Genomic DNA, 4,986 nt, shown 5'->3' on the forward strand with positions numbered 1-4,986 from the left:
GCATCTTCAGTTGGCATCGATTACCTATGGAAATGGCTTAGATGTGCCCTCGTGCAAGGATCTGAAGCCCCTTGCGCCCCACTAAAGAGATCCCCGTCTGGGAAAGAGGAGAGGATGGACAGGAAAGTGAAAGGCAGAGAAACATTTTCAGAAAAGATGTTTCCCTAGCGCTGACCATTTTTAAATCAAAGCTATTTTCAAACTGGAAGAATCTGAGATGCTTTAACTAGGGAGCAAGTGACACAGTGGAACACAACAAGAATCATGACAGAAAATAAAAATGTGTAATTAGATCTTTGCACATCTAATTAACAATATAAAATTCTTTTTTGTTTCCCCAGAGGAGAATGTAAGCACCACTCCCACTACCACAGATTATGCAGCTGGGCTTCCAGAATTTGGGGGAAATCACAGGGGTCAGCTCATCACCCAGGACAAACTACCTTTGTCATCATGGTGTCTCCCCCGTCAGATGTCTGTGACGATACTAAACACCCAAGCTCCATTCACACTTACTTCACAGGGAAAGTAAGTTGCAGAGACCTTGTAATGGGACTCCCTCCCCCCAAAAAAGGAAGAGGTTGATTAAGAATAAGATTGGGTACAACTGCCCAGATATCAGGACAGATTTCAAGGAAGATAAGAAGACATTGTCACTGTGACCACACACTCCCATACGAAATGTCATGGCACACTGGGCACCTCCCAGACTCCATTTCTTACAGGTTTCCTGTGACGCCCCACCCAGGACACGCTTCTCTCTTGAACCCCCTTCCTGCTTGTGATTTTAATTGACCTTCCTCCCTGCTCCCGCCCCGCTTACTGGCCACCTCTTTAGAACACAGTCCCATGCTGCTCACAAGACAATTACATATTCTGAGTGTCCTCCAGATGGCTTCCTTTGGCCATCCCATTGCCATAAAGGGACTTTCTGATAGCACATGGGCGGGACACGTAATAGCTGTCAGGGATGCCATCGGCATCTGGCTGTGAAGCGTGTGCCAAATTCAGCAGAGAGCCCCAGGGCCTGCAGGGACTGTATGAGCCTTGGCACCCTGGCTCTCAAGCCACAGAAGCGCCATTTATGGAAAAACAAATGGAATCGTGGAGCAGTTGAGCCGGAGGACAGTGAGGTCAGGTCTGTGAGCTCAGCTCTGAGGACAGTGTCCAGGGTGCTCATCTCCAAGACAGCCCCTGAACTGGACACACCTCTGAGGCCAGTTGAGAACTGAAAGCAGCTCCTCACTGTGTATGTGATATGGGCCACAACTTTGACATCTGACCCTTCCTTCCTTTACCATCCCTGAAACTCCTTCCCACCCTCTCCGGAGTACACACGTGTCCTACGGAGAGCTTGTGTGAGCATGACCCTGCAGAGCCGTAGCTATGGAACCTTCTGTTCTCTGCCAAAATTCCACTGGCCTCTCTAGCAAGTAACAGAAGATCTGGGGATCACAGGCAATGCCCATGTAGAGTCATGTGCCTCCCAGTGAGAATGTCCGCTGCCCCACTGCCGCCAAGTGTCAGGATGGGAAAGAAGAGCTGAAAGCGGAGAGACAGATAAAGGAGGAGGGTGGGAAGAAAGAGGAGGAGAAAGCAGGGACCCAGTACATCAGATATAAAGGACACAAAAAGAAAGATCCAGGGATGCAGTTCTCAGATCCCAGCCTTATAGTCAATACAGTCCTAACTACAGCCATTGCCTACTAGGACCTCTTTGTGCAATGATGATGCCTCTGACTCCAAACACTGCATCTCCATCTAAATGTTGGGGAGCCACTCAAAGAAAAATTGGTACTTGTTCCCTTCTGCATCTCTGAGGTCTAGCACTGTGGTCCTCCCGGTCCTGGATGGCAGATACATTATATAACTGGTCATGGAAGGGAACATGAGCACCCACATCACGTGCATTCTGAGCCCAGGCAGAGGGATACTTCTATGCAGTAGACATGACCCCACACAAACCCTCCACCTGCCCCAGCCTTCTTCCCCCAATCCTTGGTGGGTTATGGCAGGGCATTCTTCCAACAGGAAGGAGGTCTACTCAGAGGCTTTTTCCACCCGGAGCTCATTCTGAGCCAGTTTCCCGGTGTTTATTTAAAGACCACCAATGAGACAAGAGCCTCTCTTTCTTTTCCAAAGGCTTTCCTTCCCATATCTTGAATCATCTGCTGGTTCCCTTACTTTTAAAGGGAAGCTATACCCAGGGCCACTCATACACTGAGATACCCCAGCATTCTCTTGGAAAGTGGCAGTATTACTCTAAAGCAGATCGCCATGCCCAGGCTTTCTAACACCAGGCTATGCCCTTAATGTCTGATGAGCAGACTTGTCATCAGTGATTAGCTTTCCTTAGTGTTTGTCGAATGTCCCCAAACCTCTCTTTTTTTTAGAGTCTTCTGGGCCTAGTAGAGGACAGAATCTTCCTGCAAGTTCTCTGTCCTCACAGCTCTTTCCAGCTCACCCTTGACACTTAGCAGCAAGCTCCAGGCTTACTGGCAACCAACTGTCAAAGACCCTCTGGCACTTTGAGTACCTTGCTACTCCAATCTCAGATGCTGGTTCCCAGACTAACACTCAAGAGATGGTTGTAAGGAACCCCGACTCCCTGTAGACTCGGGATTAGAATTTGCAGGTCACTGAACAAGACTCCAGGGGGTGACTACATGGATTCAAGTTTAGAAAATGCTCCTTTAGCAGAGTGTTTGAGGGCTTCACAGCTTCATCGTAGGTGGAATCGCTAAGTAAGTTTAGGAAAAACACAACAACAACCATTCAAGTTGTCTCTCCAGATGCTGATCGAATCAGCCTATGGTGTGCCCCAGGCACCAAAGGGTTTTAGAGGCCCCCGGATGATGCTACTAGGAAGATTGGCTTTAGAATCTGCACTTGGGCTCTTCTAATCATTCCCACACTATCTAGTTATTGAACAAAACAATAGGGAACACTTTTTATAATCTATTGAGTTTGAATTGATTTTAAAACCATCAGTGCTGAATACAGAGTTTAGATTTGGGATTTTCTTTCTGTAGAGGTCTGAGGAAGAAAGTTGCAGACCCAGGCACATCCAGGAAATGACATATTTTCAGCCTAACCTAGTGTGCCACCAGAAGGCAGAGAGAGCGCTCCTTTTTAACTGGAAGGAGATTCAGGCAGATGGCCAGCCTTGCAAGGCACACTGCTATTCCTAGTTAAGAATGTAGAGTTCCTCACAGGAGGCTCTCAGTTCTTTCCCTCCCGTGGATGCAGGCCCAGTAGGTAATACAGTTTAGATGGACAATGTCAAGCCCTAATCACATGAGCATGAGCCCAAGCTGGACCCACTCCAACAATGACAACACCCTTGGCAGAGGCAAGAGTAGCCATCCCTGGAGGAATAATCCCAGGGAAGTTTGCTAAAGGGACTCTGCTTACGTCACCAAGTCCAACGAGGGACAGGAACATGCAACCCAGGGCTCTCTAATATGAGGCCGTGTCTAGGTCAAGGGATTACTCTTAATTTCTCAAGGAATGTGCTTCTGGCTAGGGTTTTCTCAGCTTTAAACCCAAGGGGTCTTAAGCATTCTGTAAAAAATTGTCTTCCTTTATCATCTGTTGTGGTTTGAATGTGATTAAGTTCCCTACAGGCTCAACTGTTTGAACAGTTGGCCTCCAGTTGGTGGCACTGTTTTGGAAGACTGTAAGGCCTTTCAGAGACAGAGCCTCCTGGAGGAGATAGGAAGGGGGGAGCGTGAGTCTCTGTAGACCAGCCCACTTCCTACAGTTTTCTGATTGTGGATGAAGTGTAGCCAGCTGCCTCACACTCCTGTCACCATGCCTTCCCTACGATTATGGACTTCTTCTCAAATTATAAGTCAAAAAAAAAAAAAAACCCAAAAACCAAAACCAAAAACCTTTCTCCTTTAAGTTGCATCTTATCAAGTATTGGTTATAGCAAATAAAAAAATTAAAGTACCATCTAAAATATCTTCATTTATGAAGAGATTTGATATCCCCCAAATCAAGATTTTCAGCAACTCGTAGAAATAGAGTTAAAGCCCTGTGCTTTTTGCAAATCCAGATTCCCATCCACTGGGTACACTTGGGTAGATGAAAGGCCACCCATGTACGTCACCTCCTGACCCAGACCTCTGTGGTGACCATTCCTTACATAGAGGGATTCAATTCCAACATTCTCTACAAGATACCTCCCAATTACATACCCTACAGTACCATTCAAAAGTGAGGGTTTTAATTTCAAAACCTGGAAATAACTTCTACAATCCTAAACTTTAATGACATGGTTCCTCATAATCAGAAGCATGCCCACGGGGTGCAGAAAATTCCAGAGAGGGCTGAAAAGGGAACCATACACACTAGATGAGGTATACTCTACACTGATTTGGTGGTTTTGATCCATTCCATTCTACTACATTCCAAAGATAAACGAGCCCTATGAGCCAGGCTCAGAGACAACCACTTCCTCTGTCTGCTTCTTCTCCTCCTCTCACTGCCCCTGCCCTTTCTGGTTTCTCACTGTCTCTCTCCATCTAGGGTGACAGCACCTGGTCTTCTCTTTCTATCTGCTTGGAGACCAGCTCACAAGTCTCCAATCTAGCTGACTTTTAAAGTACTGCTGGCTGGCAGATGATGGAGCCCGGTGGTTCAGTACTTCCCTGGTATGCACAAAGCTGAGATTGACTATTAGCATTTAACTAAATGTTCTTGATGACTATCCCATCTCCAGCACCAACTTCCCACCTCTCTGTTGGATGCCAAGTGAGCCTGAATGGCCCAAGACCTTCATGATGAAGAGTCCTGCATTCCTGATGTAGCGGAGGACAGACTTCTTGAGGTGTGTTTGTCAAAGCCTTGTCTGCAGAGGAACATGGATATTACCATTGACTTAATAGGTCATGTGCTTTTCAGAACTCAATAGGAAGCTCATGAGAAGCAACACAATCCTCTATAGGGAGCCAATTTTGTCTGGCATCCGCTCATTCTCTG

General features: G+C 46.7%; 1 pseudogene; it reads right to left on the bottom strand.

Annotated features, from left to right (window-relative positions):
- Positions 1-340: 340 nt before the first annotated feature.
- Positions 341-478, bottom strand: LOC121465907 (annotated as a pseudogene).
- Between the last annotated feature and the right edge of the window lie 4,508 nt (positions 479-4,986).

The sequence above is a fragment of the Microtus oregoni genome, unplaced genomic scaffold (genome assembly GCF_018167655.1).
Source record: "Microtus oregoni isolate MIOR12 unplaced genomic scaffold, Mior012 000031F_ref0000149, whole genome shotgun sequence".
Taxonomy (NCBI): domain Eukaryota; kingdom Metazoa; phylum Chordata; class Mammalia; order Rodentia; family Cricetidae; genus Microtus; species Microtus oregoni.